The sequence below is a fragment of the Papio anubis genome, chromosome 7 (assembly GCF_008728515.1).
Source record: "Papio anubis isolate 15944 chromosome 7, Panubis1.0, whole genome shotgun sequence".
In the NCBI taxonomy this organism is placed as follows: Eukaryota; Metazoa; Chordata; class Mammalia; order Primates; family Cercopithecidae; genus Papio; species Papio anubis.
The window spans coordinates 93,812,967-93,827,566 of record NC_044982.1 but is presented as its reverse complement, the minus strand read 5'-3'; the positions used below and the strand labels follow the sequence as shown (position 1 = coordinate 93,827,566).

Here is a 14,600-nt window from a genome sequence, read left to right as displayed (position 1 = left end):
TTGAAGTATCATGCAGCTGTCACAAATATTTGAGTGTATATATTATCGGGGGATTTATGCTACAGCACTCCACATAATATGCAAAATTATACATATTTTATAATATCAAATTTAGAAAAATATTTCTGGGAAACATAATCGCAAGAATTTTAATAAAATTTTTTTATCATTGTGGGTGGGGTGTCAAATCTCAACTCCCCCACTGATAACTTGATAATCTGTACATAAAGCTGAACTTATCATCTGGCAAAGAGTTAGTGCTCAATAAAACCTGCTGAGTGCTGTCATTCTAGGCACTGGACACACACCCTTTAGTCCTCTTTGGCATCCTACAATATAAGCACTCTTAGTACCTCCATTTTGCAAAGGACATTGTGAGTCCTGAAAGGGCTAAGTAATTTTCCTGGAGACTCATCAATATTGAGGGACAGAGCTGGGGCTAAACCTGGGTCAGTTCATATCTAACTCCCAGTGCCTCTTACCCCATATGGCGCTCCAAAGTAAAGGTATGTTTGCATTTATAGGTGGCTTTTATTTTTATTGTTGATACTTTTGTGTGCTTTCCAAATTTTCTAAAACAGGTACCTATTGCTTCTAAAATCAGAAGAAAATCTTTACTTTTGTGTTTGTTTAAGAAAGACCATTAAGGAAGTAACATAAAAGGCAGGTTAAGGGTGGAGAAGAAAAATTATGTCGATAAGTGTAAGCTCTCAGCTTCTCTCAAAATTTAGCTTTGGAGAGCAATGCATTTCTAAATGTTTCCGAGATGCATACAGTTTTAAAATTTTCCTATCTAATTTCTGTAAGAGTGATCATTTAAATTAGTATGTGATTGTGATACATTTTGACTTGAAAATATGGCCATTAGGCAATGGTCTGGTTAAAGTTATATCTTTAAAATGTCCCATCCATTTGCTTTGATTAAGTCTGCATAAAGGTTTGCACGTTCTGCTTTATTTGCTTTATTTGGACGCCTAGTGCGTCTTTTGTGGTCTTGGACTTGGCCCCAACTGAGGAGGAAGAGCAGCTGGATGGGGACGGAAAGTCAGAGCCTTGGATGCTCCTCCCAGCCGCCCACTTAACCTCTCGATGCCTCATTATTTCCCTCTAGAAAATACTTTCACTATTTGTCCTTGAATTAAGCAGTGAAGAAGACAACTTTCAACATTTAAAGTAAGTGCAAACAATTACTTCTCTGGGTCCTCACTGATTTTTCCATTTATCTGCTTCACCTCTCCTGTCTTTCCTTTCTGTTTTCTTCTCTCTCTCTCTCTCTTTCTTTTTCTTTCCCTTTAATTCTGGCCCCAAAGTATGGACTTGGCCAGAGGAAATGCTCAGAATGAAGGATTGCATCTTCCGACCAGAAGCAGGTGTGAGGATGGATATGACATCTCTACAGAAGGTCTACTTTCTTTCTCTCCATTGTTCATGTTTACAGAGCCCTCCCTTCATAACGCAAATGTTACCTTTGATGTGTTATTCTATTAGTTCTCATGCTTAAGGGATGCTAATAAATCAAAGACATTTGTGTGTTCATTAATGCACTCCTGCACTTTCGAAAGTATCCTCTCAATGGTCTTGAAAAGCTCAAGCTCACTCTTCAGGGTGTTGTAAACATGCTTTGTCCCAGCCCCATGCCAGGCCTTACCCTCCCAGATGCTGGACCCTGTTAAGAGCAGTGGTCCTGCCTATTACATGACTCCGAGGCTCCTTTTGTAATCACCACAAACTGGATGGAAGAGCCACAGGGCTACCATCAGCCCTGCAGAGACAGTGGAGCAGAGGAATCTCATTAATTAAGGCCTGCAAGAGACCCAGGTTGCAAGTGAGGCACTTTGAGAGTCATCCAAGGATCTCTGGGCTGGAAAAATGGAAATACACTAACATTAATTAGCCTGCTGCACCAGAAGAGAATAATTTAAATCAAAAAGATAATCTCACTGCCCTTTTGATGTGAAAAAGTTGTCCTAGATTGTAACTTTGATTTCCACGTCAGCAGCCTGTGTGCTCATACATTAACAGCAGCCTGGAAGTTTGAAAAAGCAGGGGTGGGCATCGATTTTGAACAGTGGCCCTGTCACTTGCTGTGTGATCTTAGACAACAGACTGCTCCTCCCTAATTCTCTGTTTATAGTTTTATTCACTTTAGAGTGGTGAAAGAACACTTAATTTAATGAGACGCTGGGAGAATTAAGTACGTTGATACTCTCTATGACGTGAGAAAAGCTGCAGACGCAGAATATCCTGCAGAAATAAATAGCTGGTTATTTGTTGCGTATGTGCCAGGCAAATGCGCACATATAATTTTTTTTTTTTTTTTTTAACCAAGTCTTTTTCATCTTGGTATTGCCATTGAGTCAACTCTGCTGGGTGTTATTAAAAGACTCCCCAACACAATAGCAAGGGATGGTCAACAAAGGAAAGCACACATGGCAGCGAAAGCTATTGAGAAATGTACATTCACCCTCCCACACCCTTGACCTCTAGAATCAGATCAGTAACTTCTCCCCTCTTCATTTCCCCTTCCTGTGTCCACAGTGAAGGGAAGTTGGTTGCAACCTTTTGCAGATAATGTGACACAGGGTACACAAGAGCGGAAGGGAGAAAAGCATTTCAACAAAAGCCTGGAACTTCAGTTTAGGTAAATTCAGGAAGGCGTGAGATAGGAAATGGCAGCAACCTTGCCAGGAACTAAAGGAAAAGGATTCTGGCATCAGCCCCGGAGCAAAATGTTAGGTCATCTATAATAAGGGCTGGGTGAAAAACCTTCAACTCAAAATGAAAGATACAATGACACAAAGAAACTTATCAAGGCAACCTTTGAAAGCAGTTAAGAAACCAATTCTTCTTTTTTAAAGAAAGTCCGCAGACAAAAGACATTCCCTGATCAGCTTGTGTCAAGTTCCATGTAGAATAAACTTTCTTCACAATCTCAAGAGCCAAGTTTCTGTGCCAATTTTTTTTTTCCTATTTATGAGGAAAAGGAGAGGAAACAGAAACTTAAAAATGAAACAGTAGATTAAACTCACCTTTCCCCAATTAGGTAGCTTTAATAAGTGGTTTATATTTTTTATCAAATTTCATTCCATTTAACTTTTCATAATAACTATAAATGACACTGACGAGATACAGTTGGTATTGACAAGAGAATTGGTTCATGTATAAAATGAGAAAAGAAAAATGTTCCATTCCACTTTAAAATTGGAAGATGAAAGAGCACATTCCAGGGAGAAAGAATGTATTTTTTCTCAGGAGTTAACATTTAGTTCTCCTGGCACTAGAAATGCTGAACTTCTGAGAAAGATGTTAACAACAAGATCAGAGCTGTGTCATGGGGGAAAAAGGATAGGCTAATTTCAGAGATCCTGCAATTGAAAAGATTGTTTCTTTGGGCTTCAGTGAATTAACTATTTGTCCCCCCAAAATTAATATGTTGAAATCCCAATACACTTCTACAAATGTGATGGCATTACGAGGTGGGGGATTTGGGAGTTAAGTCATGATGGCAGAGTGCTCATGAATGCTATTAGTGTTCTTATACAAGGGACCCCAGAGAGGGCTGTCTCTCTCTACCATGTGAAGATATAAGTCAGCCATCTGTAACCTAGAAGAGGGTCCTCACCAGAACCTGATCATGCTGGCTCCCTGGTCTTGGACTTCTAGCCGGAGAATTGTGAGAAATAAATGTCTATTGTTTATAAGCCTCCAAGTCTAAGCTGGAAGCTATAACAGCCTGAGCTAAGGTACCTGCTTCTAAAGTCTGACTCACCATTCTGTATTAAGTTTCAGACTGTTTTCCAACCACTCATTTCCAAATGGACCATTCATTTTGCACAAATGTTATCCAGACCTGAATGCCTGAGAAGGAACCCCTTCTTGATATAGGTAATGTTCTGGTTTCCACTCCAACACTTTAAATGACAGCATTTTAGTAACTCCAACTCTTCTTGTCAAGGAGTCAAAAAGTAAGATGCCAGTAATTCACAGTGGGAAGATTCTTAGTTTAACATGTTAGAAGGGAGAAGAAAAAGATCTTTTTTTAAAATAATATTCACAGTTAAATGGTAAAGTAAGTGAAAAAGTTCTGCACTTGGTAGCAGTGAATAACTGTCTTCCACCGGGGTTGATAGGGAGGATCATTAACCATCAGAGAAATTGCTAACTGCCCTGGAACACAGCATATTCTTGGGTGAAAAGTCACTTGCATGCCTGTTGGAGCCATCACTATGGATTGCCGGCCATTCTGAATTGGAGTTTGAGGCTGACATCTGAAACCACAGGTTGTCTTGTTCATTGTTTCTTCATGTTTTTCTAGGGGTTATTTAAGCCTCTCAAATGTGAATTTCACACATGTTCCTTGGGCTGCACCCATCCATCATCTCATGATTTGACACAAAACCCATTTTTTAAATGTTTTATTTATATAGAACATCAGCTATCACCTACCCATATATCCAGTCATGACCTGCACTGTTTATAATTTAGGTTTCATGTTAAAACTTCCAGCTAGATGCTGTTATCTTCAGTTTAAGGGAGGGTAATACCAATTTTGACTCAGGAGAATTTAAGAAACTTGTTCAACTTTGTTTCACCAATAAGTGACATCTGAAATTTGAGCCTATGTGTTTCTATTTCCCAAGTCTGTATTCTTCATCCTTTCCACTATATAGCCTTGCAGCTTACAAACTTCCCTTCAATCATAAATGTCTATTCCCTTAAAGCAATGGTTTTCTATTATATAGGATAGCAATATCTGAATAGTCAAAGATGTGTTCTCATAATTTGATTCCAAATTTGTTCCAAGAAGAATCCACACGCCTCTTGTCTGTCCCTTCAGGTCCAGAGGAAGCAATGTATCCACTGTTCAGCACCACCCCTCACCCATCACCATCACTGCCAATACCTACCCTAAGGTTCTCTTTCCTGTTGAGCCACTTGATTTATATTTAACATTATACTAATTACTAAAGCAGCTGATGAGTCCCACCTTGTAAAGTGTTAAAGTCTAAAGATTAAAAATAAAAGAGGGCAGACATGGTGCATCATTTGAGGTGAGGAGTTTGAGACCAGCTTGGCAAACATGGTGAAGCCCAGTCCCTATTAAAAATACAAAAATTAGATGGGCATGGTGGCGGGTGCCTGTAATCCCAGCAACTTTGGAGACTGAGGCAGGAGAATCGCTTGAACCCAGAGGCGGAGTTTGCAGTGAGCTGAGATGGCAACACTGCACTGTAGCCTCTGTCTCAAAAAAAAAAAAAAAAAAAAAGAGTACTTCATATGTGAAGTTTGGCTTTTTCTTTTTGTCACTGTAAACATTGTCAATAGAAAATTTTAAAAGAAAAATAAGAGTTCCAAAAAGTTCAAGATATATGTGACTTGATTATTTAGTCATTTAATGAGAGCTTTAGTCTTAGTTGTTGAAAATCTATGTGGATTTCTCTCTATTTGTAGTCAAACCTTTCTATATGTACATAGGATTTTTTGGGGGGAAGAAATCAAATAATTATATATTTTAACTTCATTTAGGTGCCCCAATCTTAAGCAGATGAAATATAGATTTCCGGCTTATTCTCAACCCCTGACTTCACTTTAAATTCTTCTCAGCTGATGTGGTTTAAAGCTAAGTATGTTTTCTTTCTTTTATAGCTTAACGTTACACAAGAATTTCTCTGGTTCTTCCAACTTCATGCCACACATGGCATTCTGTCCTTATCAAAAATCAGATCATTTCTCTTAAAGAGAAAAAAACTGGCATCAAGGCAAACCCTGGAGATGAAAGCAAGGGTTAAGTTTACTTCCAATATTAGGGAATGATTCGGAAATAAATGTCGAGGTTAAAAAGTCCAGATGGCAATTCAACTGTATCCTCACTATAAACATGATTTGATTTATGGGAACTACTAATGGTATCTCCGTTTAGATCTGGACAGCTTTGCTTTCTCTCATCTGAGTTTTAAATTCATCAGATTCTTTTACTCCCACTATCAATCCTTCACTACAAAGAGACACTCCTCATCCAGAATTTGGGAGTATCTTACAATGCAGAAATTGATAAATGTTAACAACCCTAATCCATGCAAATTACTGTCTGTTGTCATTATTTATAACCTGGCGGATGTGCTTATTCAAAAGATCCTCAAAAGGTTTTGACAATTCATGCTTCCAGTTGTGAAACATCTTTTGCTCTTCTTCCTTCTTTCATAAGGGATCCCACTGAATTAGTTTTCACTTTTTTTCTTTGCCTGACATTGCAATTATTAGCTTTCTTGCCTTTGTCAGAAAAATCCATCGGAGATGTTTATCTCCTGGGGCAAATCTCAGAGAAACAGCATGTTTATCACTTCAAGGGGCTGTAATCCAAAGGCAGCCCCAGGCCCACCAGTTTTATAACATAGGGACTGGAGGAGGAAGCAGCCATGTAATTGAACAACAGTGATACAATAAACTCCTGCCATGAGCCTCACTGCCTCCCTGGCCTGTCTTTGTTCTCTAACTTATGCTGATTAAATGTACAAGCTGAAATCATACTAATTTAATCTCTTATTTCCATTTAACTTTGTTCAACTCACAAAGTATTGGCCTGGATAGTGGACACTTTTCAGAATTAGGTCACTGTCTTCCATAGCTAGAATCAGTGAGTTTCATGTATTGGCCAATGTTGACTAACATCTAATTTAAATATCATACCAGGAAAGGGGATAGTTTGAATCAGAAGGATGGCCGGAATAACCAGATGCATTTTACCTTACGTTGCAAGGATAAACATAACCAAGGTATCTCTTCAATAATAGACACATAATTGTGTATCACTCTTCATATTCTTGTAAGACCCAGTCCTAATATCATTTCCATTATGAAACACTTAGTCATTCCAGAACCTGCATGTACTGCTCCCTCCTCTGTTTTCCCAGTGGGACTTTGGATACTCTTTGATTCATTCAATAGTCAACACAACTTACTACACTTTTAGAAACCGTGTTACTCACAGCTTGAAATATAATCAGGCAAGACACCCTCCGTGAGCTCAAGGGAGAGAAGTAACAGCCAGTTGCAATAAATCATCCATAAGCTCAAGATATAGGGCTATGCAAGAAGGGCATCTTCCTTGTTGGGTTAAGGTCATGACCCAAGCAGAAATAGGGAAAAGGCAAAAAAAAAAAAAAAAAAAAAAAAAAAGGCTTTATATCATTAGGAAATTGATAATGAATGCTTTCTCTTGTCAGAAGAACACATTTTGGGGGAAAACTACTGGTAGAATGAATTGGTTTAAATATAGAATTCAATGGTAAGAATAGAATTAAAAAATAGACTGGATAATTAAGCAGAGGTCAGTCTGTAAAGGATTAAGAATTTATATTTTCTTACTAGGCCAATAGAAGTTAGGACTTACAGGTGAGTCATTGTGGAGATCTGAATGCAGTGAAAGGTTAGTGGAATGGATAAAAGTCTGGAGAGTCAGCAATTATCAGGAGACAGAATCAAAGGAGACTGTTGACTACTTGAGTATGGGAGCCAAATACAAAGAAACACAGAAGAATACACAAATTTCTGTTCCAAGAAACTGCAAGGCAGTGATACCTTTGATTGATAGGGAACTCAGTACAAAGAACCTGTTCCAGGGAGAAAATATGGAGTCCGATTGTTTCAGTGTGGAGTTTAAGTTGCCTATGAAACATTCATTTGGGATGTCTAAGAAGGTATATATTTCTATGGTGTGTTTACTTTCAGAATAGAAACTATTTTGTGCCAGTTGGAAAAAAAAGCTATTATGATTTGGAGAGAGGGCTAAGAAGAAATACCAGAGAAGTAGGAGGAAACCCAGAGGGAGAATTCATTCCCACAGAAACCAAGGAAAAAGAACACGTCAAGAAAGAAGTGAAGGCCAAGTGTGGTACATTTCAAGGAAGTAAAGTAAACCGTGAGGATTGATAAACATCTGTATAATTTTAAGGAGTGAATAAGTCATTGGTGGACTTAGCTGGAGCATTCTTAGGGGTGCATAGGGGCCCAAGACAAATTACAAAGATGTGAAGAGTGAGGGAGGAGAAAAAAGGAAACGTGCTGAGTAGTTTTTTTCAAAAAATTTAGATAAGGGAGATAAGCATCTCTATCATAGATCATGTTAGTTCCTTTGAATCTACAAGCTAGTCTTTTTTGTCTGCGTCCTCAAACCGCAGTGCTGGATTGAGCTTTTGTAGTCAGTTGAGTTTTTAAGTTATTGGGAGAGTCTCAGTTTCCAACCTAGTGCCTGGAACTCTGTAATGGACTGCTAAGTCATTGAAGGACTGGGGAAGACATGGTGAACACATTTTCTGTTACTATTTTCCAGGGAAACACCTATTATTTTGATGGAAATTATTTGAAGGCATTGGAATACAAACCTGTGTGAAGTGAGTTAAATCTCCGCAAGGTCAACATACACTGTATTTAATTACACCTTCATGGAAACTCAATTATGTCCTTCTTGCCGACAGAAAACTGAATTCCTTAAAAATTAAATGAATTAAAATTTGTATATGACAGGACTATTATACCAGTAACAGTTCCACTGCAAGTACATGAGACTCTCATGGTAATAACTGAAGACTAAAGGAGATGTCTGTGTAGACAGCTGCTCATTTACTGCCTGAGGCTCAGAATCAATCATAACTCCAGGTGAGCTGAATCCCTCAGAGCACCAGTGGAAACCTGAGAAGCATTCCAGGAGACCTCTGCTTGACTGACTTCTCAGATATATGTAACACAGGCTGAAGTGTTCTGTCAGAACTCATCATTTAAGTGTTCCAAACTCCATTAAAATATTCATTTAAAAGAAAAAGAGCTGCAGACTTGATGCAGGAAGGATCTCTTCCATGATTCTGGGGTTTGGAGCTCAGGTGGTACAATGGTGATGAAGATGGAGATTTGGACGTGGCCAGTGTAAAGATGGTGACTTAGCAGGGAGGATTGATGAGTGAGGAGAGAGCAGATGTAACCGAAAGAGGAGATGACTAGCCTCAGAACCCTGTGAAACACTAGCATTGACTACTGGGCAGGGAAGGAAGAAGCCTCAAAGGGACCTCAGAAGAATGGTCTCTATCCCACAGGAGTGTACACTTTATTTCTAGTTCTCTTTGGATCTTTGACAAAGGAAAATAAAATCCATCAAGTTAAGCATTAACCATCTCTCAAGATATGTTTTCCAAAATTGTGTCTTTCCTTTAAAATATTCCCCAATGCATTCTATTTATTGTTTTGGGAATTTTCTGTGAATACTTGACCAACATTTATGGAGCACCTACTGTATAGCCCGTATCACAAGTAACAGCTAGCCACTTACCCTTGCATTATCTCATATAATGTTCACTGTCAATGTAGATGGGAAATTGATGTCCACACTGAAAATGGTCCTGGATCACATACCAGTAAGAGACAGGATTAGAATTTGAACCTATATTTTCTGAATCCTATGATCTTTCCACGATGGTTAGTTGGCATGCCTATTTGATACATATATTGGTCATAAAATATATGTTCTTATATCTTTCTCAAAAGTTTAAGATTTTTGGCTTGTACAACCAGTCATGTTACTACACAGTGATACTGAGAGTACTGTAAAAGGCATCAAATATCTAACCCTCCCCACAGTTGTCTCTCTGGCTTATGCAGAACCTGTATGACAAGGGACCAGAGATATGTGTTGGGTGATCATCCTCTGAACTCAGTCTCTACAAATTTCAGTGTTTGGAAATACATGAGAAATATATGTCTTAAGCTGGGCTAATGGCACATACATGAAGTCATAGTCTACATGTGACATATAAAGTTTGCTGTGTTTTGAAAAGTATATTGGCCATCTTTTTGCATACTCTCTGACACTTGGGAGTTCAACTGCACACCAACCCCTTATATTTTGAAATCTCCTATGAGAAAAATAAAATAATTTTTAATTGGCATCCCATGTTCATAGACCATGAGATAACAAAGTAAGATTTCAGAAAGAAATGAATAGGAGAGACTAAATGTTATCAAGTTTCTGAGAGAGCCAAGAGAAAAACTCTCTTTTTCTTTAGAAATGTGTGGGTGGAGGAGAGGGTTGTTAGCTATCTGCTCTGTGATCCTGTGGCAACCTGAGGAGTAATTTAAAAGTTCCAAGTGATTGACAAACCTTGTTTTATTCTTATTTTACATATTTATAGAATAATGACATACATGAAGATGTTATATATTAACCTTAGCTTAAAGCTTTAATTATTGTAAATATAAAACACACACAAAAAAGTATCAATGACACACACAAAGGAGTTCAATGAGTTATTATCAACACATGCATGTGTAATCCACACTGTGTCAAAAGTTAGAATGCTCCCAGAAACCCTGTCTCCAGCAAATCTGTTCCCAATCACAGCACCATTCCTTCTTCCAAAGATCACTACACTTCTGACTTTTGAGAACATTATTTATTTGCTCTCTTTATACACTGACCACCTACATATGCATCCTTAAACATGGCAGTTGAGTCTTGTCTTCTTTTGAACTTTATGTAAACTTTATATTCTATTGTGTCTGGCTTCATTTATATCCATTGTGCTTGAGAGATTCATTAAGTTACTATGGGAAACTGTAGTTCATAAGTCTTCTTGTATATTCCATTATTATGGGATTGTAATTATTTACCCATTCTGTTATTGTTGGACATTTGGGTTGTTTTAGTTTAAGTTTATTAAAATGATGTCTCTATGAACTTTCTTGTATCTGTATTAGTCTGTTCTCACACTGCTACTACCCAAGATACTGCCCAAGACTGGATAATTATAAACAAAGGAAGTTTAATTGACTCTCAGTTCTGCAATGCTGGGGAGGCCTCAGGAAACTTAACAATTATGGTGGGAGGGAAAGCAGGTATGTCTTATATGTGTGAGAAAGAGCAGTAAAAACTGCGTTAGAAAACCATTAGATGTCGTGACAACTCACTCACTATCACAAGAACAGCATTGGAAAAACTGCAGCCATGATCCAATCACCTCTCTCCTGGATCCTCCCTCAACCCATGGGGATTATGAGGATTACAATTCAAGATGAGATTTGGGTGGGGACACAGCCAAGCCATATCACCGTCTCATGGTGGATATTTGAACACATTTTGCTGGGTATATACCTAGGAATCAAATTAAGAAATCATACAAGATGCATATCCTGAATGTTAGAAAAAATTCTTAAACAGTTTCTCAAAGTGGATGTGACCAATTTACACAACTGGATGTGTTTGCATTGCTTCACACAGCCAGTGTTTCTGTTTTTGTATTCCTTTTAATTTAGACATTCTGGTAGATATTTAGTAGTATCACTTTGTTTCTATTATACATGATTCTAATTTTATTTCTATTATACACGATAATGTTGAGTGCTCTTTTGTATGTTTTTGATCATATGGACATAGTCTTTTATGAAATCTTTTTACAAGGCTGGTGTCAATTTTTCTAATTGGTTGCCTTTTCCTTATCGTTAATTTATAGAAGAGTTTTCCTTGAGGCAAGAATTTTACATTATCGATTCAATTTTTTTTTAAAGTAGTGGTGTTAGTCAATGCTCCCATTCATTTTTGTATTTATTTTGCTAAATAAATTTTTTAGAAGTTTGCCTTTTTATCTAAATTTTGAAATTTGTTAACACAAGTTTTGTCAAAAATATCTTCTTTTATCCTCTTTTATACTTGAACCTTTTATCATAGGATTAGTGGTTATGGCTCAGATATAAGTTACTTGCTCCTTCTCAGATATTTCTTGAACAAATTCATTACAACTACAGCAATTTTTATTTTTTTTTTCCAGTGAACAACTTTTGGCTGTCCTGATTCTCTCTATGATGCAGTTACTTTTAATTAACTTTTGCTCTTATATTCATTATTTCATTTTTTTCCTACTTCTTTTGGGGCTGGTTTGTTCTCTTTCTTACCTGAGACGAATTTTTAGTTTATTACCTTTCAGCCTTTCGTATTTACCAAGGTGTGCATTTAAGGCTAGAAATATTCCTTTAAGCATGGCTTTAGATGTCTTTCATTGTTTTTACATATCATACTTTTTTATTATCACCCAGCTTCAGATATCTTTTTAATTCTCATTTTGACTTTTTCTTTGACCTGTGGGTTATGTTCCATGTCCTGGTATATAGTAGGCATGAATATTTTAAATTCTGTGTTTAATAGTTCCAATTCCTCAAGCTTTTGAACAGCTTTGTGTAGTGCTTTAGGTTTTTGCTGGGTTTTATTCATGTTACTTTTTTTTTATAAACTGGTGAAATTTTATTGTGTGCTTTAAGTTATATTTTTAAAATTATTTGTAGAAATAGTGTAAGAGCTAGGATAATGTCCCCTCCTTTAGAGATGATTAACAGTTGTTTCTACCAGGTACTGGATGCAATATCAAAATGGAATTTTCTTCATCCAATTTATTGGTTAGGAAGATTCAAAGCTGGGCTGCAATTTCTATGAGAGACTGTCAACATCCACTTTACTCTTCCTCCTAAGCTGTGAATTCTTCTGTGGATCAGCTTAAACAAGGATGTTCATCTGAGTCCCCTTTGCCAAGTTCCAGACTCTGTTCTCTGATTCTCTAGTCTCCTTGGGTGGTCATAATCATCGATGACCTCTTCTCCTCTCAACCACCCCATTTTGAATGGCAACTTCCCCCAGGAGAAAAATGATTCCAAATCTCAGGCTCCTGTTCATTAGATCTCTTTCCTCCTCTGTATCCTGGCCTAGCCACTTTGCAGTGTCCTGATAGCAATTTTGCATCTTCAAAGAGAAGATATAAATGACTTTTCTGGTTATCCTCGCCAGTCCAAATTTCCTAGTACATTATTACTAAAAGCAGAAGTCCGACTGGAGATATTTTTGTTCTATAATATAAATAAAAGGCAGTAAGATTCTCCTTGTTTTTTATATGTAAATTTAACTAGGCAACATGAGTTATCAGGCCTAACTTACTCACTGCATCTTAGCTTTTGTCCTGATGTAATTGGGTCCTTACTCAATTATATCATTATAGCATATTGCTCTGAGAGACTTTTCCTGTTACAAGCATATGGTGTTTTTAGTTCTACTGTTAATTCTTTTCCACTGGACTTGTTGAAAACATGCTCATTTCCAATTTAGAGTCTGGGCAATGCATGTATTTCATTCTAAAATGCCTGGCCAGCTTCTTCAGGAGATAAAATTCTGAACTGGTCACTTAGACTTGCATATATTTTCTAGAATTTATTTGCAGAGTTCTCAAGTACCAGTTATAAAGATTTGAGAAAGGATCTACAACCTGTCTTACTAAATTAGGAAACACGGGCCTCTTATTTCATGTGGAATGCCCTCTATCAAGGCAAAAGAATAAAAGCTTGGGACAGTTTGACTGAGAGATTTGAATCTAAAGTTGTGTAAAACTATCCAAAAATTAATTCAAGGTTTTCAGTGAGGACTCACAAGAATTTTGAGCCATGTACCTACATACATATCACAGCGGGAGAGATTACGCAGATTTCCATGAAGCTGTCAGTCAAAATGAGGGAAAGAAGTCAGTTTAATAATGTTAAAAGGAAATCCATTTGTTCACATTTCAAGTAATAGTGAATATTTATTACTTTTTCTGTTCTGAATCTCTTCTCTTTTTGCTGGGGGGAATCTCTTTCTCCCTGTTTTGGAGAAACAGTTTCTCCTTCCTTATACAAATACGTGATCTGAAATGGTGCCTCCATCTACTTCCGTGGTCAGAGGATATGGTCTAGGTGTGGAAAGGTTTCCCAATCTGAAGATCACGTTTCCTTCTCTACAGTTATGGCTCTGGGGGGTGGACAGGTGACCTGGTCCTGGTCGATCAACCTAGACCTTGCCTGGGATTATGTGATTTAAACTTATTTAAAAAGTCTTTATTTTGTGTAATGACAGCTCTAGAAAGATGTGAGCCCAAAGTGTCTGGCAGAATGAGACCATCAGAGGTAATGAAGCTCCTACAGAGAAAAGCAAAGGTTAATAATAGCCAAACTTCTGATGATATTTGCGCATTCTGCCCCACTGACCAAGAGGCTGCTTTACTCCCTGCCCTGCCAACAGTTCGGACAAATGGTCCATTAAATTATTCTTTTTTGATCTAAGCTACTTTGAGTTGGATTCCTTTAATTTGTAACTAAATTTATAGGGTTGCCAAATAAAATAGAGTATGCCCAATGTCTTAGTCTGTTTCGTCCTGCTGCAACCAAATACCAGAGGCTGGGCAATTACAACAAATAGAAATATACTGGCTCATGGTTCTGGACACTGGAAAATCAAATATCAAGGTGTCAACATCTAATCGGGCCTTATTGCTGTGTCCTATTTGGGGGAAAGCAGAAGGGCAAGAGACCACGAGAGAGAGAGAAAGCAAGAGAGGGGATGATCACACTCTCATGATAACAAACCCAGTCTCCTCATCATGGCACTAGTCTACTCACCAGGGAAGGACTCTTGTGACGTGAACACCTCTCAAAAGTCCCACTTCTCAATATCATCACAATGGCTGTTAAATTTCAACATGAGTTTCGGAGGAGACAAATATTCAAACCCTGGTACCCAGTTAAATTCAAAACCAGACAAACAG

General features: G+C 37.7%; 1 long non-coding RNA gene across 1 annotated transcript in view; it reads left to right on the top strand.

Moving 5' to 3' along the window:
• Positions 1-899: 899 nt before the first annotated feature.
• LOC103886043 overlaps positions 900-14,600 on the top strand; it is a 33,476-nt gene continuing 19,775 nt past the window's right edge. Inside the window, exon 1 of the long non-coding RNA XR_002523211.2 lies at positions 900-1,173. This is a non-coding gene — a long non-coding RNA (uncharacterized LOC103886043). The remainder of the gene's footprint in view (positions 1,174-14,600) is intronic.